The 26,493-nt window shown below is 44.4% G+C and overlaps 2 pseudogenes; one reads left to right on the top strand and one right to left on the bottom strand.

The window, feature by feature from the left end:
* LOC148090624 (transcription factor SPT20 homolog pseudogene) overlaps positions 1-22,254 on the top strand; it is a 69,069-nt pseudogene extending 46,815 nt beyond the window's left edge.
* A 2,306-nt stretch (positions 22,255-24,560) lies between these two features.
* On the bottom strand, positions 24,561-26,059 carry LOC107534252 (large ribosomal subunit protein uL15 pseudogene; annotated as a pseudogene).
* Positions 26,060-26,493: the final 434 nt, after the last annotated feature.

Here is a 26,493-nt window from a genome sequence, read left to right as displayed (position 1 = left end):
ACTTAGCCGAGGACACGGAGCTGGAGCACAAATCCAGCCCATGCGCCACTTGCCAAACTGTGTGCTCTGGGAAGAAGAGGTGGGTGCCTTTCAAAATCCGCGTTAAGGTGTAGGTGCAGCCCTAGTTCCAGCTGATGAGACAGAGAGGAGAGGCCCAGATGCCACCTGTGTCCAAGCCTTCCGACACCTGAAGAAAGTCCCCCTCCCCCCTGCCCCTGCCATGGCCCATGTGTGTAGAGCCATCTGCCCAACCCTCTGAAACAGCAGTTTGCCCTTTCATTACATAACCACAGAGAAGGGCAAGGTGGCATTGACTTTGTTATTGTTTCCTCTGCCAAGTGTTCCCATGCCATAAACTGCACGTTTTGAGCTCCGCAATCACTTGTTTTTAGACTTTGAAAATTGCTTAGGAATGAATTCCGCCTCTCGGGAGAGGGCGCGGGGAGGGAGGGGAGCAGCCAGAGAGGCGGAGACCCAGCCGCCTGGGAACTCGCGCTGCCAGTTTCCCTCCTGGAGTGACGAGCTGCGCCTGTTCTTCTGTTCCTCGCCCAGGGAACATGTTGGACAAGCCTAAAGCTAGATCAGATTGCTCGCAGCAATGCTTTGAAGGTGCCTCCTGCTCTAATAGCAGCCCAGGCCACGTTTCTGGAACCACAACCACCAAAACCAGACAGCAGGCCCGACCAGGCTGAGCTGCTGGGCGCTGGGGCCCTCGGCCGGCTGTTAACCCAGCGCAGCCTCGGGGGAGGGGCGGAGGGCACAGAGGCGGCTGTGCCCTCGGCCTTGGGCGCAGCCCGTGCACACTGGGGCAAGAAAAGCACAAGCCCGCACAAGAGACTGCGGGAGGCAGGGAGGCAGCTTTGAGGAGTTGCAACCGTGAGTGTAAATCTCCGAAACCTCTTTTACAAAAGAAAAACACCAAAGCCTTTGTGTTGCTGGTGGGCACAACTGCACATTGAGTAAGGTCCCTTTATCGGGCCTTCTGCCATCTAAATGACTGAGTAAATTGTTAAGCCATTCATCAATCATTAATGGTGATTAAAATTACCAACTGATTTTTTTTCAGCATTAATTGAAAAAATGCACCAAAGTGAGCTAAAGTGCTGTGCGCAAGCCTGTTTGCTCATCTGTAGCAGGTGCTTTGCTCCCCCAAGCCCAGTTCTCAGCATTTACTGGTTCATGCACCACCCGCCCAACTTTAGCAGCCAGCGCTGCTCAGCCCTGAGCCTCTGGACACCAGAGCAGCCCTCAAACCGTGCCTCGCCTCTCAGGTGACTGACTCAGAGACATGGATTCTCTCTGCTCCCCAGTTCCCCAGCAGGGTGATGCTCCAGTGGCGCACCCCTAAGTGGCTTCCTTCCCTTCTCTTCCTTGCCTCACTTCCCCATTACCCTACCGATGTTTCTAGAAATCTCCTGAATGAACTACTTGCAACGGAATCCTTATATCAATGCCTACTTCTGGGGGAACCCAAACTAAGATACCCTCCTAACTTTATCTGTTTTATTCAAGTTTGCTCTCATCCCTTGTCGAGGACAGTTTAACTGCCCTCTAAACTGTTCATTCTCAAACTCAATGCCAGGTTGGAGTGGCTCCTCCACCCAAACAATGTGTTTGATACAAGGTGCATCCAAGGTTTCACAATCCCTTTGTGATCTAAGGAACTTTCCCAATTCTTTGGTAGCCTGGAATTTATTATAGTAAATATTTGTTCCGGTATATGAATCATAGATGGACTTTCACTTGGTAGATTATATATATGAGGAGGATCGTGTTTTAAATATATTAGGGGAATTCAGCACTCAAACTAATTCTCCTGTAAATCCTTTCATCAAACAAGCCCAAATTTATCGATTTCCTTAAAGTGAGCTACACTCACCTTGATTTAAGTGGGACTTTACCTATAGTCTCCCTGTTTTTTATGTTATTTCTACTAGTGCCTTTTAGCTTATTACCAAGGACCTAATACAGAACGATCTGAAATACAATATTGATGGTACAGAGCTTACAGGAAATTAGTTTTGTTCCCCAACATCACCTTAAGACTGCTGTAATATTTCTTTTTCTGTCATTAATTTGTTGAGGGAAGCTGGATGAATCACTGACTCTGCATTCTTCAGTTTTCCAGTGTATTGATCAATAAATTTATGCCTGAAGTTATATGAACTCAAGAAGGAATGGAACTGTATTCCTTTCTTAGAAATAAAATATTAGGGCTAATTTAGTATTAAAGCAATGTATACACAGAGAAAACTAGACAAATTCAGAAAAGTAGAAGAGAAGCATCTGTATTTCTACTGCATGAAGAAACAGCATGCCATTTTAGTTTATTTTCTTTCAATCTTTCTGTGTACAAGTGTTATGTTTTCATTATGACCATGGTGTAAGCACGTTCCATGTTATTATCTCTTGCTGGATATCAGACATCATCTTAATAGTAACGTGAAATTCCAATGGGTAGATACACCTTAGTTTACTTATCCCGTTCCCTATGTTCAGACACTTTCCCCCTATTCTTGTGATTATAAGTATGCACAGCAGGATTTTGTGTTAGAGTGTTTCCCCCCAAAATTGTTCGTTCTCATGTGTGATGCGGAGTCCCCATGCTTCATAGGTAATGGATTTCTAGACCTTTCTTCCACAAATATTGAGTGCCTGCTCTGTGCTTGGCATCTGGAAGGGGAACACAGATCTGTAATCCACCAGTAACAGCAGCCCAATAAGAGAGTTCCACGCAGGGTACAGTGGTACCTCAGTTTTCGTGGATGAGCATTTCGGTTTACGAACACGGCAAACCCAGAAGGCAATGCTTCGGTTTTCGAACATGCCTTGGAAGTCGAACATGCCCCTGGCTTCTGCTGAGGGCAAGATCCTGAGGCCCAGCCGTTGGCTGTGGGTCCCTCGGTTTTGGTACGTTTCAGAGCTTGGTCTCTGGAATGGGTCACGTTCAAAAACCAAGGCGCCACTGTAGTTTGAAAGCACAGAGGAGCAGGTCTCTAACTCTAGCTAGGGAAGGGTTTTAGAAGCATGAGTAAGGCTTTGCCGGACAGAAAAGATAAGAAAGTAAATCAGTGTAATGCCATAGCAATGGGAGGAAGGCAGCCGCAGTAGACAGGGTGGGTAGGGGAGGCCTCTCCGAAGAGGTGACATTAGAACTGAGACCTGAATGACAAGAAGTTTCCAGCCATTCGAGGACATGGTAGAAGAGTGTTTAAAGCAAAGGAACGACAAGCGCCAAGGAGACCTGAGTGATCTTGGCTTGTTCAAGGAAGAGCATGATGGGAATGACATGTGTGAAGGGGAGAGCAGTAGAGTTGACATCAGGGAATGGGAGAGGGAACGAAAGTGGGTCAAGTGAAAGGATTGCACGGTGAGTTTGAGAGTTCAGCTGATAGTGGGGGACACAAATTGGGAGGGGTTTGTAGCAATAGAAGCAGAGAAGGCAGATGGTTAGGCTGATCTGTGGTTGGAGATTGCAGAACAATTGCAAAAAGACAGTGGGGCAAAGGAGTGGACTATCCCGGGGGTAGAGAGTTTGTAGTGTTGTACTCTAAGGGCTGAGCTGGACAAGAAAGGAGTGGAAGGTGAGAAGGTTGGGAAGAAGCAGGTGTGACAAACAGGGAGAAAGCAGAGGGCTGATCCATTAGAAAAAATCTAGTTGGAAGTCCTAGAGGGTTGACAGAGCATACGTGATAGAAACAAGCAGAGGAAAGCTAGAAGGACAAAGGGTTTCACTCTGAGAGTCTATACTGGGGTGAGTGTAAGACAGCATTGTTCAAACAGCTTTGGGTGATGTCAGGGTCCCTTGCAGAGGTAAAATGGAGACGATGGTTGAGGAGGTGATCAGGGAAGCATGTAAAATGGGGCTTCATCAAATTAAAAACTTGTGTGCTTTGAAGGACACCATCAAGAATGTGAAAAGAGCCCTGGCCGGTGTGGCTCAGTTGGTTGGGCATTGGCCCATGCACCAGACGGTTGTCGGTTCAACTCCTGGTTAGAGCACTTGTCCGGGTTGCAGGCTCGATCCCCGGTAGGGGGCGTGCAGAAGGCAGCCGACTGATGTCTTGCTCTCACATCGATGTTTCTCTTTCTCCCTTTCCCATCCCCTCTCTCTCTAAAAAAAAAAAAAAAAAAAATCAATTAAAAAAAGAATGTGAAAACATAACCCACAGAATGGGAGAAAATATTTGCAAATTACTTGTGTGATAAGAGACTTATATCTAAAAGATATAAAGAACTCTTACAACTCAATGATGAATAGATAACTAACCCAACTAAAAATAAGAAAATATCTGAATAGATATTTTTCCAAAGACTATATACAAATGGTCAGCAAGCATATGAAAAGATGCTCAACATCATTAGCCATCAAGGAAATGCAAACCAAAACCACAATGAGATACCATTTCACACCTACTAGAAAGGCTGTAATCAAAGAATCAGACAATAAACAAGTGTAGGCAAAGGTACAGAGAAATTGCAGCTCTCATGCGCTGCTGGTGGGAATGTAAAACGGTGTAGCTGTTTTACAAGATGGTCTGGCAGTTCCTTAAAATGTTAAAATTAGAGTTACCACCTGACCCAGCAATTTCTCTCCTAGGTATATACCCGAGAGAAATGAAAGCATATGTCAACACAAAAATTTATTTGCAAATGTTCATAGCAGCATTATCCAACAGCCAATAGTGGAAGCAACGCCAAATGTCCATCAGCTGGCAATGAATAAGCAAAATGTGGCGTATTCATACAATACGACTACATGGATGACCCTGGAAAACTTTATGCTAAGTGAATGGGGACAGTCACAAAAGACTACATATTACATGATATATGATATATGATTCTGTTTGTACAATAAGTCCAGAATAGGTAAATCTATAGAGACACAAAGTAGAATAGTGGTTGCTGAAAGTAGATTTAGGGGTTGGGGGTAATGGGGAGTGGCCAGCATTCTCTTAATGAAATTGAACAGAAGAAAAGACTAGAATAGAACCAAATATGAATAGAATAGAATAGAATAGAATAGAATAGAATAGAATAGAATAGAATAGAATAGAATAGAATAGAATAGAATAGAATAGAATAGAATAGAATAGAACAGAATAGATCTTTACATCTCCACTCAGGTGCCATTGCCTCCGGCAGTCTTCCCTAACTAGGTCCAATTCCCCTCTCTTGGAACCTGCCCTTTGTAGCACTAAGCACAGTTGAAAGTTTGCATTTATTTGTATGATGATTGGATGGATGTTGGGATCCCAGGGTGTGGATATAAATCCATTGCATCTCCAGCACCTGGTGCAGTGCCTGGCACATAGCAGGTGATTTGTAAATATCTGGGAAGGGAGGGAGGGAAGGAGGAAGAAACTGGTAATTTGTGGGCCAAAGTTCTAGATGAAAAGAACAGAGTAACCTAGAGGGAAAGGAATAAAATAGGGGGCCGTAGATGAGATCCTTAAAATAAATGTCTCTAAGACAGTGTTTTCAAACTGCGGTCACAACACATTAGTGAGTTTGTGAAAATGATATACTAAGTTGAGGCCAGCATTTTAAAGTGAAATGAATAGAAAATATCAGAGTGTGTTGTACATACCAAGAGTAAAAATTTTCACGAAAGTTTTGTTTCAATTATAGACGTATATATGTGTAGGTGTATTATGTTAAGATTTTCCTGTGAGTTTCAATTTAAACATTTAAGGGACACTCTTGTACCATACTCTCTGGTTCAAAGATTTGTGACTGTAATTTTTTCTGATGCATTGATCATTCTATGGATTGAGAATCACAAACTGTGAACACAAGACCTTTGATAGTTCTAATAATAGCATAGCCTTTAAAAAAAGTCAATCATTAAGTATAAATTAAACATTAATTTAATTGTTCAAGTATAAATTGAACATGAATGGACTTTCTTAAGTACAAATAAGCATTAATGAGATCTCTTAAGAACAAATTATGAACAAAACAAATGAAATAGAAACAGACTCATAGAGAACAGACTGACAGTTGTTAGAGGGGAGGGGGTTGGGGGACTAGATGAAAAAGAAGGGATTAAGCAAGAAAAAACCCCTCAGAGACACAGCAGTATGGTGATTGCCAGAAGGAAAGGGGGGTGGGGAGAGGTAGAAGAGGGTAAAGGGGGATAAATGGTGACGGAAGGAGATGTGACTTGTGGTGAACACACAATACAATACACAGATGATGCATTATAGAATTGTGCGCCTAAAACCTATATAATTTTATTAACCAATGTCACCCCAATAAATTCAATACAAAGTTTTTAAAGAGAATAAGTTAAACAACGGTTGTGATCTATATTAAAATGTTTTTCAGTCTCTAAAATATATCAACCATTATGATTATTTCTAATCATTTATGACTAAGAAACCCAGGAAGTTATGTGGTAAAAATGCATGTCCTTAATTTAATTTCTTTTACAAGTTATTTCAAAACAGTTTAATCCTAAGATTTCTTTCAGCACATGCAGCACATCAAATGTACTTAGCGATCCTTTCACTGGGGAAGTGCGTTTGGTGGGCCTCTGGAGCCAGACAGGCCTGCAGGGAATCCTGGCCTTGTCACTCACTAGCTGTTTGACATTTGGCAAATTGCTATGTTGGGTTCTTGACTTCCTTGTTTGTAAAGCAGAGAAAAAAATATTAGGTGGAACCTTATGACATTGCCATTTGTAGAGGTCAAAAATGGTGAAATCATAGCAATTTCAGATGGTTCAGCCTAATGATTACCTTACGGGATGGTTGTGAGGCTCAAACAAGATAACATTTAATACCTGGCATAGTGCTTACTAAATATTAGTATTCCCTTTGATAAAGGTGAAGTATATTAGTGTCAATGTTGAATTATCTCTTTTAAATTGGTAGCATATACATTGGTCCATGGCACATTATATACTTATTTAATTTGTATCTTCCCTTGTTCCAGAAAGAGTGTAAGCAGGCTGTTTTGCACATAGTTGGTACTAATTCACTATCTGGATGCTAGTGAATTAATGTTTCTGTTTCGTTTTGGCTCCTCGGTCAGTTATGAGCCATCACTTAGTACCTTATTGGAACCTGATGAAACCTAGAGAGCCCAGTTCAGACTGATCTTTTCAGAAAGTTTGTCACAAAGTCCTCTTTTGTACTTCTGTCACCTGGGCTTTTTCCTAGGGGCCAGCTCCATGCGGTGGTGTCTGGGGACCGCTGAACAATAAGCTCTCCGGATGTGAGGGTTTGTGGGTGGCTGGGGACCTGATTTGTAGCACTTGCCAGCTCCGTAGTGTGAGTAATTCCATCGCCACGGCTCTCAGGCTGCCACCCTGATGTCACCGATGCAGAGCTGGGTAGACGTGAGGGCAGCTGACTCCAAGACACACGAAACCCAAACCCTACCTGAGGGCGGTGCTCTGGACACTCAAACTGAGAGCATTTGTAGGATAGGTGATTTATATTGATGCTGCTAGTAATGTATTTTCACAATTACTGAACATTTTCGAAAAGCACTAAACAGAATAACTGCAAAAAAATGGAACAAAAACAATAATTACAATATTTACCTCTATCCTAGATCTGTATGACACCTTCTCATTAAATTGCTCTCTTGATGAGACAACCTGCAGGGTTTTGTTCTTCCTTTCCCCCTTTGTCAACTTATTATTTTAATGACTAAAACACTAAGTAAGTGTTCCCAAGAAAACAACCACTATGTAATTTTATTTATTGACTCTCTTGATGCTCTTACTGACTCAGATCTTAGGGAACTCCTTTGTGGTGGGATTGGAAAAGCAAAGATAAAAAATCGTTTTAAAAATGTGAAAGCATGGCCCCGGCCAGTGTGGGTCAGTGGTTAGAGCATCCGCCCGGGCACAGAAGGGTCGCGCAGGTTCGAGTCCCGACAAGGGCACGTACCTGGGTTGCGGGCTCCATCCCCGCCCCAGTTGGGGCGCGTGTGGGGGGCAACCAACTGATGTGTCTCTCTCAGATCCATGTCTCTCTCTCCCCCTCCCTCTTCCGCCCTCCTTTCTACTCTCTCTCAAACTCAATGGGAAAAAAAAAGTGAAAAAAATGTGAATCACAAGTAGGGGAATTGCTGAGGGTATGGACCCTTTTATGGATGATATATACAGTGGCGCCCCGGTTTCCCAACGTCTCCCTGGATGAGCATTTCGGGTTACGAGCGCTGTAAACCTGGAAGGCAATGCTCCGGTTTTCGAACCCGCCTCGGAAGTCGAACATGCCCCGCGGCTCCCGCTCAGGGCGAGATCCCGAGGCCCAGCTGTGGGCTGCGGATCCCTCGGTTTGCGAACATTTCAGAGCTCGAATGGTCTCCTGGAATGGGTCACATTAGAAAATGGAGGCACCACTGTATATTTGTCTTTTAGTATCTTTTATATGAAGGCATAATTGTCTAACGAGCTGCACGGGGCTGCGGAGTTAGTTTCAGGAGACTTAACAAGTGCACGCATCCGTGCAACCTTATCAAGAGGAACTTAACCGCCGCCTCAGAAAAGGCCCCTGGGCTTCCTTCCAGCCAGTCCCTCCCTGCTCTGGTTTCCTCCCACATGGGTTTGCCTGTTCTAGAACATCATATAAATGGGCATCGGTGATATATTTTAAGAGTTTAAAAATGCTTCTGCGAATAAAAGTTGTGATCCTATATCAGAGGCACTAAATGGGAGGCGGTAGTTGGGGGGCGAGCTTCAGAATTCTATGGTGTTAATTTTTTGGCTGTCGCAATGATTGGGGGGCATTATCGGTATTTAAAGGGTGAAGCCCAATGATGCTAGAATTGGAAATTGTCCCATGTTCCAAGTGACCTTCTCATGTCCTGCTGAACCGTCACATAGGTGAAAATAGCGCCCGATTTCCCAGAAATGCAAGCACAGTATGAGTTGAAGGATGCTGGCATTAGATTGTGCTCAGAACTTTCCTGGAGTTGTTTGCCATGTTGGGAAGTCCCAGCAAACGGACAGCACAGGGTTTGTAATTTGTCGTCACTCAAGCGCATCTGTGTCGGCCTGTGTCTCAAGCTGTCACTCACAGTGATGCTATGATTAGTATAAGCATCTGTCTACTTGCTTTTGCCTTCTAGCATCGCCATATTATTTTATTTCAAATTACTTTCCTTTATTTTTCCTTTCTGCTGGGCTATTACATTATTTTACAGTGATACATAGGGGTATGTGGTATCAGCGATGAATTTCTTTTCAGTTAGTACAGGGAGACTACTAAATATATATATTATAAAAGGGATCGTTGAGTCTGAGGCCACAGATTTAAATAGCTATCCTTAGCATGATATAACAATACCATTTCTGTTTCCAAGGCCCCCAGAGTACCTGCCTCCTATGTGACATCAAAGAGTGGCCTGTCAGATTCCCTTGGCTTCAAGACTGTAAAAAGTTGTTTCTACTTTGCCCCAGTCACTGCCATTCACAGTCTAAATTAAATAACAATTTTGTCCATCATCTTGATCAGTGCTTCCAGGTTTGTCATTTGTACCTCGGAACATTTGGTGGCTTCTTGGAATAAGGACATAATCACAAGGTCCAGTGGATCAAATCTTTAAGGCAGTTGTAAAATGAAGTGAACCCCAATTTCCTTGGGTTTAGAATTTTCTGCTGAGAAACTTGGAGGTAGGCATTAGCAAGCATCTATTTCGTCTCATGCCATGCATCTTGGCAATAAACACCCTGGTAAGAAAATAAGCAGTTAGTGCTATGCACATAGTTACAAAAAAATAAATATATACTCCGAGCTGGATTCAAATATGAACCTGCAGATCATGTTGTCAACACAGTGAACGAGAAAAAAACGCATCATCAGTGAATAAACCTGTAATGAGTACGCAGGGTTAACCTCTGGCAACATCGCAAAGTAGCTGGCTTTGTTTCCAGCACCTTCCTGTCCTTCCTCGGTGCCCCTTTCTTCCCTCAGCACCTCCCACAACCACAAGCCTAAGGCTTTCAGTCAACATGCAATTAGCAATCATTTTCTTAGCTACTTCTACTGTATGCCAGGCAATGGGGTAGGCACGATGAATTCTTTTTCTGATTTTTAAAAATGGATGAGAGAGATTAGTTGTTCCACTTATTTATGAATTCTTTGGTTGATTTTTTTTAGAATTTTTATTTTATTTTATTGATTTCAGAGAGAGGAAGGGAGAGGGAGAGAGAGAGAAACATCAATGATGAGAGTCATGGATGGGCTGCCTCCTGCAGGCCCCTGACTGGGGATGGAGCCCACAACCCGGGCCTGTGCCCTGACCGGGAATCGAACTGTGTGAGCTCCTGGTTCATAGGTTGAGGCTCAACCACTGAGCCACACCGGCTGGGCTCATTGGTTGATTCTTGTATGTGCCTCGACTGGGGATTGAACTCGCAACCTTGGCGAATTGGGAAGATGCTCTAACCAACTGAGCCACCTGGCCAGGGCTCTTTTTCTGATCTTAAGGAGTCTCCCTATTAGGAAGAAAGGGATCTGATCAACTTTTTTTTTTTTCTTACTAACCCTAGAATCTTTTAAAATCAGATGGGCTCTTTTTAGAGAGCAGAATAGTGGTTATCTTGGACAAGGGGGAGTGACTGGGAAGGGACATGAGGGCATCTGGGGAGTTGGTAATGTAGTTCATTTTTTATTGTGGTAAAATATATATAATAACATTTATTACCTTAACCATTTCTAAGTGTGCAGTTCAGTAGTGTTAAGTATATTCACATTGTTGTAAAACACCTGCATCTTGCGAAACTGAAACTGTACCTACTAAACACCAACTCCCCATTCTCCCTCCTCCCAGGGCCTGGGGACCACCATTCTACTTCCTATTCCTATGAATTTGATTATTTCAGACACCTCATGTGCGTGGAATCATTCAGTATTTATCCTTTTGTGCCTGGTTTGCTTTTCTTAGCATCATATCCTCAAGATGCATCCATATCGTTGCGTGTGACAGGATTTCATCCCTAATGTTATATTTCTTCATCTGGGTGCTGGTGACTTGGGTATGTTCACTTTGGGAAAATTCACCCAGCTGTGCCCTTATGAATTGGAAACACTTCTGTATGCATACTGGATTTCCAAAGAAGAGTTTACTTTTAAAAAGTAGATGAAGATAGAAATTTTAAATCGTTCCTGCCATTTCTGTTAAGGTGTTAGTAACCCACGGTGTTGCTGTTTCGCTGGGGTGTGTTGGAAGCCCCAGCTAGAGAAGGCAGTGCTTAAGTCAAAGGGGTGCTTGCTGAGGGCAGAACCCCCAAAGAGAGGGCTTCAGACAGGCCCTCTTCACATCTCACTGATAACACAGAGCTGAGCCCCTTTGCAGGGAAGCCTGGTGCTGACCATCGCGATCCCAAAGCACTAAAACATAATCCCCCCGCATGAAAGCAGACGGGGAGGAAAAAACTGTCCTTAAAGAAGAGCATGAAATTGGGAAGAGAGCCCATTAAAATGAAACTTTAGAAAGAACAAAACAAAGTCGGAAGAAGAGAATCATGGAGGGTTGCCAGATTTAGCAAAAAAAAATAAAAATAAATTAATACTGGATACCCAGTAAATTTTGAATTCCAGATAATAAGTTTTAAAAGTGTGACTATGTTCCTAGCAGTGCATGGGACATTCTTGTACTAAAAATATATTTGTTGTTTATCTGGAATTCAAATTTCACTGGCTGTCCTGCATTTTACCTGGCAATCTGAGGTGCAAGGAAAGAAGGAAGGAGATATATGGGCACCAACCCCCCAAGTTGAAAATCTATGTATAACTTTTGACTCTCCCCCAGAAATTTAACTACTAATAGCCTACTGTTGACCTGAAGCCATACCAATAACATAAACTGTTGATTAACACATATTTTGTATGTTATATGTATTATATACTATATTACAATAAAGTAAGCTAGAGAAAAAAAAATGTTATTAAGGAAATCATAAGGGCCCTGCTGGGTAGCTCAGTTGGTTAGAGTGTCATCCCAATACGCCAAGGTTGCGGGTTTGATCCCTGGTCAGGACACATACAGGAATCAACCAATGAATGCAGAAATAAGTGGGACAACAAATCTCTCTCTTTCTCAGAATCAATCAATCAAATCACGAGGAAGAGAAAATTACATTTATTGTATTTACCAAAAAACATCCAAGTATAAGTGGACCCGCACAGTCCAAATCCATATTGCTCAGGGGTCAACTGTAATCATAGAGAACAGGAAAAATGTCTTTTCAGTACAGGAAACTACCCCAAAGCCAGATTTTGGACAAGTACCTAGTATTGGATAACAGTCCCTGCCCTAAATGAGGGGAAGAACTTTCCACACTAGGAATCAGATTTTGCAGTTAACAAAGAATTAGGGGACTACTCTTGAATGTCTCGCTAGGGGTTCAGAGTTTAAACAAAATCCTGTCTCATTCACTGTTTTCCAGAGAGCTGGGGAACAACAGCTACCTAGGGTAATGGTGTGTGGGCTGCGGGCAGGAAGACAAAGGACTTCTCCGGAAAGGCCTAGAGCCTGGTAGTGACTCCTCACAGTTGTCATCTGAAGAAATCCTTGGTGTGTGTTAGGAGGGATTGCCATGAAAAACGGTACATTAGCACTGGTGGAGAAAACAAATTCCTAAACACCCCACTCTCCTTACTCATCAAAGCAAAGGGGTCCAAGACTTACTCCAGGTGAATGGGGGCAGTTGTTTCGGCAGAGTTGGCCTTGCCACACAATTTCCAATTCCCTTTGAAGCCCTGTAGTTAAACCCTTCTAATCCTGAGTCAGCAGAAGGGATGGGCAATCCGGCTGGACCAATAAAAGTGCTGAGGCTCATTGTTTAAAAGGAACAATTTTAAAAATCACAAGTATATAGTGAGGATTAAATAATTAATAAAATGACCCTTCACTGAGGTTCCGCAAGGCCTATTTTAAGGATTTTAAAATCAGAAGGGCAGTTGTATATATTTAAAGGCAATGTCCTTTAAACAGTTTGCCCCTAGGAATAGGTAAAGTACATATATGTTCTATGATCTTTTTACACCATTAATTGCTTAGTAAGCTTTTCTTTCATAGAGTGAAGTGAACTTTGACCTAGTTCAGGTTCAATTATTATAAAACCTTAAAACAATGAAGACTGCATTTATTACAGGGAAGCTGAGTCTATGACTGTTATCAGCTGGGTATGTAGAATCTTGATTGATACTTTTTATTGCCTTATGAAACTGTCAACAGCCCTGACCTGTATGTCCTCGAATGATTTCCTTAGGTGTCCACACCTCAGCTACTCATCTACGAAGTGACAGGTGATCTCTATCTTCTAAGCTCTAAACTTTCATGACTAGATTACACTAAGGGTGTGCCCATATAAGGGATAGATGGCTTCGAACAATTTGCCTAGACCTGTTCTTGGTAGTGATGTTTTTATTTTAATAAACAAAGGTAAGAAGACTATAGAAAAAGTGTTTTCAATTCCTTCTTGTCCCCTTAGAAATATCCCATGGGTAAAATAACCAGGACTTGGAAATAACAGAATATCCAGCCCTGGCTGTTTTTCTCAGTAGTTAGAGCATCGGCCCAGCAAAAAAAGGTCGCAGGTTTGATTCCCGGTCAAGAGCACATACCTGGGTTGCAGGTTCAATCCCTGGCCCCAGTCGATCCAGGCACATGTGAGAGGCAACCAATCAATGTGTCTCTCTCACATCAATGTTTCTCTCTCTCACTCTCTCCCCCTCCCTTCCACTCTCTCTAAAAATCAATGGATAAAATATCCTTCGGTAAGGATTACCATAAAACAACAACAAAACCCCAACAACCGCAGAATATCCATAAAGCAGTAACCTCTAGATGGGACCATGGATTAAAGAACTGAGAATTGGCCCAGCTGGGTGTGGCTCAGCGGTTGAGCATTGATCTAGGATCCAGGAGGTCACGGTTCAATTCCTCGTCAGGGCACATGCCTGGGCTGTGGGCTAGATCTCTAGTAGGGGGCGTGCAGGATGACTCTCTCATCATTGATGTTTCTATCTCTCTCTCCCTTTCCCTTCCTCTCTCTGAAATCAATAACAATATATTTAAAAAAAACAACTGAGAATTGGTTACTGCAAGGAGAGAAGATGCCATGAGAGAAAACACACCTGTCTTTGCTTCCACAAAAATCCAGATCATGTCTGTTGGGAACAAGAGATTCACTCCCAGTTAGGACATCCAGTGCTGCCAGAAGCAACATCTTCTGTTTGATTTCCACAACTGTCAGAAAAAGCACATAAGGGCAGCTGTACTGCAAGGCAAGACCGTGCCTGGGGCCAAGAGTTTCTCCCCCCAACTCTGAGGTGACCCGTCTGGAGGTAGCACTTGAGGACCAGGCGTTCTCAGTCTTAAGAATATTCATACCAATTAACTCACATGTTTAAGACGCAAATTATTTGTGTCATGAAACCCTTTTTTGCTACCACACTCATTGCCAAATACGTGTGCACTTTCTGAACGTTGTTTGACAAATTATGAATGTATCTACAGATGCTCCACCGCGGCTTCTTGCTAAAGCTTTTCCACCTGAGACACCTTGTGGCTACCCCCTCGGCCTGCTTCTGGACAAGGTGAGAGCTTGCGAGGGAGCCTTGGAGTTGGGAGAGTACACTCGCATCAAACAAGGTGAGGCCCCGTCACTGCCCCACCCCGGTCCACGGCTCTGCCATCCTCACCGCGGGGACAGCGACCCGGACATGTGTATGTGGACACTACGGAGTATCCATGCACACTCGAGGACCGGCTAATCGAAACGGATTTACAAAAGCATCTAGGAGAAAGAGTTGTGATGTGGGCAGTGCTGTGATGTGTGTGGAGTAAGGTGGTGTATGACATTTTGTAGCAGAGTTCAGGATTTGTTCCAGAAAACTTTGCAAAACTTTTATGCTCCTGGGCATGGGAGGTGTGTAGGCTGAATAATATCCCCTCCCCCCAAGATGTTGACATCCTAATTCCAGGAACCTATGACTGTGTCCCCCCACCTGGGTGAAGGGACTGTGCAGATATGATTAAGGGTCACATGGGGATTAAGGATGAAGGTAGGGAGATGATCCTGGATTATCCAGAAGGGCCCAGTGTAATCGCCAGGGTTCTTGCAGGAGGGAGGCAGGGGTGTCAGAAGGAGATGTGGTGATGGAAGCAGAGATCGGACTGGTGCAAGGCCAAGAGCCACGGAATGCAGGCCGCCTCTAGAAGTTGGGAAAGGTGAGGCAATGGCTTCTCCTTTAGAGCTTCCAGAAGGATGTACCCCTGCTGACTCCTTGATTACAGGACTTTTGACCTTGAGAGCTGTAAAAGAATAAATTTGTGTTGTATTATGCCCCTAAGTTTATGGCCATTCGTTACAGCAGCAACTAATACAGGAGGACTCAATAGGGTGCTTTCCTCTTGGGCTCCGGTCTTGGTTATTCTGAGACTTGAACCATGAACTCACCCTCTGCTTCTCTCTCTTCCTTTCGTTCTCCTGGGGTTACTGGAGAGATTTTGTGGCTCCAGGGAGTCCGAATTACTCAACATTTCATTGCAACTGTTTCTTATCCAGTGTGTATGCCGTGTGCATCAGGAACGGGGCCAGTCCTGTGACAAAGGACAGCAGGCTGTTAAGTAGAAGTTTAAGGTGAGGACAGTAAGTCTCTGGAAAAGCCAAAAGAGTTGCCCCGGCTCAAAGGCTTAAATAATGGGAAGAGAAAAGATTCCTGTGCTTTCTTTGCCTGCTGAACTTCAGCTTACATCTAATTCAGGTGGAACCCTGGGGCCCTGACGAGGAGGCAGCTGGGCACAGGCCTGGAAAGGGAACAGGTGTTCCTCAGGCCATGCTGCCAAATAAAACTTACCCAGGACAAAAGTGACTCTCACCGAAACCAGAGCGACAACAGGAACGCTGCGAAGGAAGAAACACAGTGAAAGGATGAAGTCACTTGGAGGGAAAGGCAGACAGGAACAAAAGGGTTATACAAGGAGTTATGCAAGGAGAAACAGAATACAGCTCTGGTTTATGAAATCCGCTCGAGTGCTGAAAAAATCATTGGAGTAATTGGAGCGTAGTATCAGAGTTCTGCACTTGACTTTGAACACAAACACAGCTTTTTTTTTTTTTTGCTTTTTTTTTGTCAATTTAGGGGTAGTTATTCCCCCCTGCACTATTTCCTTTGCCCTTCAGATTTGGAAATGATCCTCTTAAGTAAAACAAAATTATTTTCTCTCATTTTTCGGGAAAGGGCTTGGCCTAGCTCTTCCCTTGGGATCTGTTGAATAAGTTAGTACTTGCGGAATGATAGCCGCGGGCGACTACACTGCCATCGATAAATAATTGAGTACTGTAGTCAGGGTTCTTCTCATAGACTCATGATCTCCTTTTTAGAGATCAGCTGAAGTCCAGCCCTCTCACTTTACATATGAGGAACTGGGCATGGAGAGATGAAGCAATTTTCCCCAAACCACAGAGCTAGTTTGTGGCAGATGTAGGCCTGGAACTTCAAGGTCAGGTGTCTACTAGGCTATGCTGTCGTGTTTGAATGTATCGAAACAGCAGCGGCCCCCGTAACTGAAAGCTTCCTGAGGCCAGGAGGGTACCATCTCCAGGTCTCACAGCAAACCTTTGGGGGCGGCTTTAGCACTCCCATCTTGCCATGAGAAAACCAAAGCTCAGAGAGGTGAGATAACTCACCTAAGACACATAGACAGTAGATAGCATGGCACTGCCTGGCCTTGCGGGGTGACCAAATGGGGACTACCAGTATTTGGGGCCGATCCTACACCTCAGCAGGGACAGGTGATGGCCTGGCCTGGGGTCATGGGGAATCCTAAAGGTCTGCAGCAACCAAAACGATCAACCCAACTCCTTGGCCATGGTGCCTAAATGTTGTACTTGGAGCTACTGCTAGGAAAGAACATAGTCTTGCCCGGCCGGGCGTGGCTCAGTGGTTGAGCATTGACCTAGGATCCAGGCGATCAGGGTTCGATTCCCGGTCAGGGCATATGCTCGGGTTGCGGGCTCCATCAATGACTCTCTCATCATTGATGTTTCTATCTCTCTCTATGCTTCTCCTTTCCTCTCTCTGAAATCAATAAAGGTATATTTAAAAAAAAAAAAAAAAAAGGAAAGAACACAGTCTTAAGGGAACGGGACACTGATGAGTTATGTTTTGTTGGGAAGGGAAACTATGAGAAGCAAGAACTTTTCAGGCCCAGTAGGATGGTACAGGTCAGATGGAGGCAGAGGGAAGAGAAGGGATCTCTGGAGAAAGAATGATACTGCCCAGCTCAGAATGGTGTCTGCAGTGAGGCTGGGCCTTTGAGCCCCTGATTGGGCTGAGGCGTTCATGGAACTTGATAGCATACTTTTCTAGAACTTGGTCAGTATGTTCCGACTGTACTATTTTCAAAGGGGTTCGGTAGTTATATAAAATTGAATTAATAATAATCCTGGACTCAAGATACACAGGTCCATGCATGACTCTCTTTTAAAATAAATACATAAATAATACAAACACCCATGAACCCAACGCCCAAACCAAAAACTAAAGCATTCTGTGAAGCTGTCTGACAATCCCATTTTGAAGAGGAAGGTGTGGATTAACAAAATCTCTATTCATCCGTGGGAGTATAAATTGGTTTAATTGATTTGCATGATCTGTACTGAATCTATAAGCCTGTCCAAAAATAACATTCACATCAGCACTGGTTACTATTTATAGTAACAACTAACTAAATATAAAGATGGAAGGAAGGAGACACACACACACAGATGAAAAAACAAGAAAGGACCTAAATGGCCCCTATGGCTACACATGTAGCATAAATAAACATTCGTAATATAATACTGAGTGCAGAAAGCTAGTTCCAGAAGGCTTCTTACAGCACAGTACTCTTATTATGAAGTTCCAAACAATAGAAATGAAATAATCGAAGCATACATCTGTGTGTGATAAATTTTTTTATAAAAGCCAGAGAAGGAAACAATTCTGGGTAGTGCACACAGCAGGCCGAAAGTGCTAGGGAAATGCCTCGCCCCCCCAGGTGCAACTCCCAGCCCCCTACTCCCACAGGAATGGTGGACAGGCATCCCGGCTCCCTTGCCTCTCCGGCTAGGAGAACCCACCGTGTGTCTGGAGCGTCCAAGAGTTCCCCAGGGGGATGAAGCTGCAGTTACCTGCGGGCAACTTGCCCCATTGCAAGTTGACTGGCTTCCCTGCACCCCTTGTGTTGTTTTTTGGCAGCATCTCACAAATAAGCGACTTGCACATGGTCTGCTTTGGGGAAAAGCCCAAGCTAACTTCACATCTAAGATGCTAATGGTGACACTTTTAGCTTGAACACAGAAGAGCCAGTTTTTGTGTGTGTGGTTTTGTTGTGTGCTTTTTTTAAATATCCCAGGATATTTTTTCCATTGCTTTTCAGAGAGAGTGGAAGGGAGAGAGAGGAACGTTGATGTGAAAGAGAAACATCTATTGGTTGCCTCCTGACCTGGGCTGGGGATCGTGCCTGCAACCGAAGTGCTGCCCTTGGCCGGAATCGAACCCAGGACCCTTCAGTCTCAGGCCGATGCTCTAACCACTGAGCAAACCTGCCAGGGCTGGAAGAGCCAGTTTTGAGCACTGAAAGTAGGAGCTCATCTAGGTGCTTTCACCAATAATCTGGTATTATATGTCACCCAGTTGTGAGATAGGGGCCCCCAGGGCCTGAGCTTAAGTGTCCTGCCCTGCTCCCATTCTCTCCTTTGCATGTCCCCACCGCACCCTCAGATCCCACAGTTCATCACAGTCCCCAGCAGTCCCCGGGATCTCTGCTTGATCTGTGTTCTCCTAGCGACCCTGCCACTCGGCTCTCCCCTCTGCACAGCTGCTGTGAACGGCACAGCTCCTTCACCAGGATCCGCCAGGAAAAATCACCCCCAAGCCAGGAAAAATCACCCCCAAGCAAACATTTGGGAATGAAGTCCCGGTTACAAAATCGGTGGGGAGGGAGAGGACAGGGGCGGCACACCCTCAGCCCTTTAAAAACTTCATTTTTCAATTACAATCTGCATTCAGTATTATTTGGTATTAGTTTCAGGTGTACAGCATAGTGATTAGACAAACATATACTTTATAAAGTGGTTCCCTGATATTTCCAGTAGCCAGCTGGCAGCGTACATAGTTATTACTATATTATTGACTATATTCCCTGTGCTGTACTTTACCCTCAGCCCTTCTTCGAGACCCGCCACCCCACCCCACCCCACCCCCTCCGATTTTCCCTTCAGTCTGCTCCCTCTCCCTGCCAAGATCAATGGGGGGGGGCATATCCATCTCTCCACAGCTCCAACCCCAAACTTGCATCTCCAAACCCATCAAGATGCTCTGCAAAAGGGAAGTCATAGGGCTAACTGGCAACTTTTTCTTCCTACTGCATCTCAAACTATAGGCAAATACGTAACAGGAACCTTGGTTTTGAGTGGGGCAAGTCTAGCTCTTCAACAGCACCCACCCAAAACCTCTTTCCGAGTTATGGTTACATGAAAAGTGAGGCGATACTATATCACTCCTCACCAGTCATGCTTGTTAACTTGGCATCAAGGGCTAGGGAAGTAGAGGGGGTTTTGTTGTTGTTATCAATCCTTACCCGAGGAAAACTTTTCCATTGATTTTTTAGAGACAGTGGAAGGGGGAGGAGGAGAGAGATAAACATCGACGTGAGAGAGACACATCGATTGGTTGCCTCCCACATGCACCCCAACCAGGGCCGGAATTAAACCTGCAACCCAGATACGTGCCCCTTGCCCGGGAATTGAACCTGCGACCCTTTAGTAGTGCGTGGGCCGATGCTCTAACCACTGAGCCACGCCGGCCAGGGCAAGTTTTATTTTTTTAATGAGGCTTGTCCGTGGGAAGCAATTTCAATTTTGGGGGACAGGTCTCCTCCCATTTTGGAGGCATCACTTCTTCTGCTTGTTTGGGGTTGCAAGTCGTGGCAGAGAGAAAAGCCTCGGCAACTGAATGACACCCTCAGCAATTATCCAGTGTTACATTTACTGGCTCTGCCGTACTTCAGTAGCTGGCCTCGGGCAAGTTACATAACTTCTTTGAGCCTCAGTTTTCTCATCTGTAAATGGGTTGCTCATGTGTGCTTTGCAGGATGACTGCGCCTAACCCAGCTCTGGCACAAAGAAGCCCAGCAGCAAATCTTAGCTTCTTTTTCTATATAAACAGGAGTATAAGGGACACCCTGCAATATATCGAGCACAGAACCATCCAATAGAAATGTACTGTGAGCCCCACAAAAAAGGGTAAAAGAACCAGCTGAAATTAATATTAATAATATCCTGGGTGGGCAAAAGTAGGTTTACATGCAGGTTATGATGATTGCCCGCCCTTGTATTTGACTTAACCAACTTAACCAATATATCAAAATGTTATCATTTCAACATGTAATCAATATAAAAATGAGCAATAAGAGAGTTTTTATTTTTCTTTTTTCACACTAAGTCTGTGAACTCCAGCATGAATTTTATGCTGATAACACATCTGTTTGGGCCAGCACCTTTCAAGTGCTCATAAGCCCCACGTGGCCAGTGCAGCCTTAGCTCTTCTAGTGGGATTGAATCTCTTTAAATTTCGAGATCTGTCCTTTTCAATTCTATTCAAGCACACATTTCAAATTGGGGAAGTGCTTGGCCCAGTCCTGTTCCTCTGATATCACTAATTTATGGTTGTCTCAGACCTCGGATAGAACATGAAACCGAGTATCTTAGAGCAGGCACCCCAATCTCTGTGAGAAATGGCTGTTTTTCTTTTCGTCAAAACTCTCAAGCCTTCAGAAAGTTAGGGTATGTAGAGGGAGGGGGAAGGTGACAGCAAAATTCCAGTGGCCCGTGGGGAGAGGCCTTCCTGGTGGCTACACACTCCTCGCTGATGGAAATCTTAGGGGCTTGGGAACTGACAAGTTTGCTGTCAGGTTTGCTGTTGGTAGTCATGATGGTCGGGTGGCGAGGAGGCTGCCCCTTTGCAAACAGCTTGGATGGGTGACGGCTGTCTTGGACTTGCTGATGTAAGAAACACTAAGTTTCCCCGATAATAGGTGGCACCTTAGATGTCAGAGTCCACTGCAAATAATGGTTTATGCTCAGTTAGTTATGGGTTCTAAGTAAATATTAATAGAAACTGATAAGATCAGTTTTGGATAAAAACAGAAGAGCAGTAGACTCTGACAAGGCTCTGTATAATTAACCTTCATCTTTTGGGGCAAAGGAGAGCTGAATAAGGCCATTCATGTTATCTATCTTTGGTTCATATTTTTGGAACTCACTCCCACCCAAGGACTCCAAGGGTTTCCTAAATGTCAGTCTAACCATGGTATCACTCAAAGCACTCTTTAGTGGTTCTTGTGTTGTTGGCATTTTGCTGTTTTCTTCCAGACTTTTTTTCTATAAAGTTTCTGTGATCTCTTCATAGCTGAGCTCAAATTTAATACATAATTTTGTATCTCACTTTTACAAACTTATAATGTTTGCATTTCCATGTTCTCAAATAGACTTCATATAATATCCATTTTTATAATTACAGTTTTCTTTTTTCTAAATTTATCTTTATTGTTGAAAGTATTACAGATGTCCCCCCTTCATTGATCCCCTCCACCCAGTATCCATCCCCCAGGCCTTCTCCATAATATATATTTTTAAAATAAGGTTTTATTGATTTCAGAGAGAGGAAGGGAGAGGGAGAGATAGAAACATCAATGATGAGAGTCATTGATCGGCTGCCTCCCGCACGCCCCCTGCTGGGGATCGAGCCCGCAACCCGGGCCTGTGCCCTGACCGGGAATCGAACCGAGACCTCCTTGTTCATAGGTCGACGCTCACCCGCTGAGCTAAGCTGGCCGGGCTCCCATAATATATTTTTAATGACAATACAATGGTCCATTGAGTGCACGTGCCAGGATTTATGTAATTAGTCTCTATTACTGTTTCCCTTCTTCTGGATATCATAGGATGTAATTTTATTCCATAACACTTGGGCACCAGAAACATTACCTTGCTATATTTTTTAAAATGAAATTAAATCTTGGCTTGGATTCCCACATGCACAGCTGACAAAACGCCCAACAGCGGCCATCACGGGGCTGCTTCCCGTGCGCATGTTCGGGGAGTCTGGAGAAAGCTTGGTGGGAATTAGGCTACATTCGACCCTACGCAATGCGTATCGACCCAAGCTGGCCTACCCCTTGAAGGAGCTGCACGGGCCTGTAACTGCAAGTGCAGGGGAGGTTTCAGGGTTGGTCTGATTCAGTCGCTTGACAACATCATCGAGGACTCAGTTTCTTCCCATGTCTGCTCTATTTTCCGCACAGTCAGCTTCAGCCTGGTGCTAGATGGTTGTCAACTGACGCTACATGCTTTCTTGTGTACATTCAGAGATGGAGAGAGGGCAGAAAGACAGAAAGAAGAGAGAGAGACAGACAGACACAGACAGAGAGGGACAGAGAGGCTGATTCTTCCAGAAGCTTCCTCATAATAGCAAGCAAGTTTCTTTCACAGATGCCCCTAGGAAATGTCTCCTTCTTTCCCATATGCCCATCCCTGCACCAAGAGCCATGGCCAGTGGTCAGAATTAAGCTCATTAGTCTTTAGATTGAGAGATAGATCTGCAACTAAAGTGGGCTATCCCCCCCCCCCCCCCCAAAGCACAAATGTACTGCACGGGAAGTAAACATAGTTGCCAATGGAAGTGGGAATGAATTTATAGAGATGACTAAAATGTCTCCTATCCCTTCCAACTTCTGTTTTCCGCCCTAGAAACCAAAGCACCCAGCTATACAAACACAGCTGATGAAATCCCCAAGGCACAGCAGTCCTAAGCCCACACCCAAAGACTCCCTCCGTTGTCTCGTAGGTGGGGGAAGATCAGCTACCCCTTTCTTTTGCTCCCTCAAGAGCAGCAAAAACAAATCACAGATTTACTTTCTCAATAAATTACCCTGCTACACCTTCTCTGTACTTAAAATTTTTTTCTGACCTCCTTTGGGGAGGAAGAAAGTGCTAAGACTGGAAACCCTCCTTAATTAGAAATGAAAGGACCAGTATGAATGGACTTCGAGAGGATTTGCACCATCCAAAATAGTTTGCTCAAAAAAATCAAGAATCGGGGCACCTGGGAGAGTAGAGCTACTGCTTCACATCAAGCACACACATATCTGATGAAAGATAAATTTAGTAAAACTTTATTAAGTAACCCTCGCTCCTCTAGTTCACTCATCTTCACACTCTCAAATCCCACTCTTAAAATAAAAAAGTGAATGAGTCTTGGAAGCAATTGAATGAATAAACAAGCTATGGTACATCCAGACAATGAAATATTATTCAGACCTAAAAATAAATGAGCTCTCTGAGCCACAGAAGACATGGAAGAAACTTTACTGCACATGGCAAAGCAAAAGAGGCCAAACTGAAGAGGCTACATACTGGGCGATCTCAACTATAAGACTTCTGGAAAAGACAAAAGTAGGCAGGCAGTGAAAAGATCAGTGATTGCCGGGGTCTGGTGGGAGCAGTGTACAGGCCGAGCACAGAGGGCTTTTGGGCAGCGAGACTATCCTGTGTGATACCCTAATCGTGGGTATATATCATTAAACATTTGTCCAAACCCCTAGTATGTGCCACACCAGGAGGGAATGTTAAGTGTGGATGTGTCAATGTAGGTTCGCTGATTGTCACAAATGTACGGCTCTGGTGCAGATGGTGATGGGGGGGAGGCTGTGGTGGACATGGGGGTATGCAGGAACTCCTTGTACTCTCAACTCAGTTTTTCTGTGAATTCTTTTAAATAATTAAGTCTATTTTTTAAAAAAATGCAGGCTGGTATTATGCTAGAACACAGAATTGAGAGTCAGGAGGCCTGGAGTCAGGGGTGATGTTTTCCCCGCATATGTCCCACTCCACTTTGGATTTGGGCTTTTGGTTTGATGAGATTATGAATTAATAAAGTTTCCATTATGGCTTGCATCACTCAGAAGGCTGCCTGGCCTTTGCTCTCCACCGAGAGCTGATGGGAAGGAATGCAGTGTGGGGTAGGCTTTGGTGGCGGCGGTGGTTTTCATTTATCTGATAAGTATTTATAATATTTATTGTGAACCTAAATAGCGACTGGTACGCACGCTGGACAGTGGGGATGAGGCAGTGAGGAAGCCTGACTGGGGCCCGGCGGTCAGAGGAACAGAGGAATTAATCCACTTATACCAGTGTTTCGAGTGGAGCAGCGGGAAGCGCGGAGAATCGGGAAACCGCGTGGCCAGGGGGACGATCACCGTCGCGGTCAGGAAAGGCCTCCCCCGCCGTCTAAGGGCCGAGTGTGCCGAGGGCCCAGGCGTCGGCTGGAAGGCCCCGGGAGCCGGATTAGAGCGCGTGGGGCAGGGCGGCCCTCCTCGCCCGAGTGCGCGTCAGAGTGAGCTCACTGTCCTGCGGAGCCGACCAGCAAGGCCTCAGCATCGGGCAGCCGCCGCTCCTTGCAGCAAACTCAGTTCCCTGGGCCAGGAGCCCGGGAGGCGCTGGGCTGAGTGCTCTGGCCCAGGGTCCCGCTCTCACGGCGCTATAGTCAAGGTGCAGGACAGGGGAGGGCCCTGCTTCCAAAGGGGCCTGCTTCCGAGCTCACTCTTTTCTGTTTTTTTAATTCAAAAGCACTTGTATGTAATGAACTTCCCTCCCCGCGGCTTCGAGTTACCAGGATACAGGCCCCGCCAACACCCTTAATCTTCTCCCATCTCTCCTGCTGAGAACTTGGCCTTGGCAGCCGCAGGCTGCGGTGGCACTTTTCCCTCCCCCGGACTCTGTCGCGGCCGGATGGCACCACGTCAGCGATAGGAGCAGCTCCAGCCTTGTTTTTGGCAGCATTCACGTGTCTGCTCCCTGACCAAGGTCCACAGTTTATCAAGGTTGACAGTTGGGCAGAAGCTCTGATTCCTCGTTACGTGGTCACGCCTGGCAGCAGCTGTCCCACAGGAACCTGGGGGAGACCTGTCAAAGCTGAGCCCGTGATGACGCGAGCCACCAGCGTGACCGCGGCCTCCCGGGGCTTCCTGCGCCTGCCAGTGCAGCCGGGCCCTGGCTCACGCGCCCGAAGTTTCTGGGTCTTCCTCAGCCCCGATGGCCTATTGGTGGCCGAGATGCAAGAGCCCGAGCTCACTCTTGTGGGCTTCTCCACAGAGCTGCTTCGCAGCAGGACAGGTGGCTTCTGAGACAGAACAAAAGACAGAGGATATGAAACTCAAGTCGGAAGCCATAGTCTTTATTTAAATGTTCACTTTATTACTATCGGTTTTGTAATACTTGTCCTTTAAAGGTTCAGCAGTTATTCTGTGGTTATAAAATATTTTTATTGATATAATATTTTTTCATTATATTATTTGAATATATTTTATGTTGCAGTCAAAAGGTACTGATTTTTCCCAGTTTTACCGAGATATAATTGATATGTAACGCTGTATAAGTTTAAAGTGTACACCATAATGATTTGATAGATATATAGGGTGCCCTACCACAATGTATATACACTTTAACAGCTGATAGCTCAATTTTGAAAATGAAATGTATTTTAATAAACACTGCCTTTATGATTATTCAAAGTGTGCAAGTACATTTTTTGGTGACACCCTATATATACTGTGAAATGATTACCACAATAAATTTGGTTAACATCCATCAGCTCCCATAGTTACAAATATTTTTTCCCTTGTGATGACAACTTTTAAGATCTGCTCTCTTAGCAACTTTTAAACCTCTCCGTTATAAGATAAATAAGTTCTGGGGGTGTAATGTGCAACATGACTATAACCAACAATAGCCTATTGTAGAATTGACTTAATTTTTTAGAACAGTTTCACATTTAGAGCAAAATTGAGAAGATAGTACACAAGTTCCCATACTTGAATTAACTTGGTACATTTGTTACAATTCAGGAACAAATGCTGATACATGACTATTAAACAAATTTGGTTCAAAGTCCATCCTTTATTCGGAATTTCTTAGTTTTTATGTAATGTCCTTCTATCTGTTCCAGAATCCCATCCACGATAGCACCTTATATTTAGTCGACATGTTTTCTTAGGCTTCTCTTGGCTGTGATAGTTTCCTTATTTTTAATGACCTTGATAGTTCTGAGGAATTGCTGGTCAGGTATTTTGTAGGACCGAAGTTGTTTTATAACCTACTCTTTGAAGCGAGATCTCATCACTCTGACCATTCTTAGAAGCAAGTACGACTAAATCCCTTGAGGGGAGGAATATCAAAGAATTTGTGGCTATATCTGTAAAACCCTCATAGCTTGCCAGACCTCACCCCCAGTTCCTGATGCTGTAGGTCTGGGGTGGGGTCCAAGAGTTTGTTTTCTAACAAGTTCCCAGCTCACACTCCTACTGCTGGTCCAGGGATCCTCCTTTGAAAGCCACTGGAAGTGGGGCCTCTGGGCAAGACAGTGTGTACAGGAATCCAAAAAAGCTCATTAAGATCTATTTATTACTCTCAAGACCTGT

Source organism: Miniopterus natalensis, chromosome X, assembly GCF_054644295.1.
Source record: "Miniopterus natalensis isolate mMinNat1 chromosome X, mMinNat1.hap1, whole genome shotgun sequence".
NCBI classification, from domain to species: Eukaryota; Metazoa; Chordata; class Mammalia; order Chiroptera; family Miniopteridae; genus Miniopterus; species Miniopterus natalensis.
The sequence above is the reverse complement of the archived record's forward strand: the minus strand, read 5'-3'. Positions and strand labels throughout refer to the sequence as shown.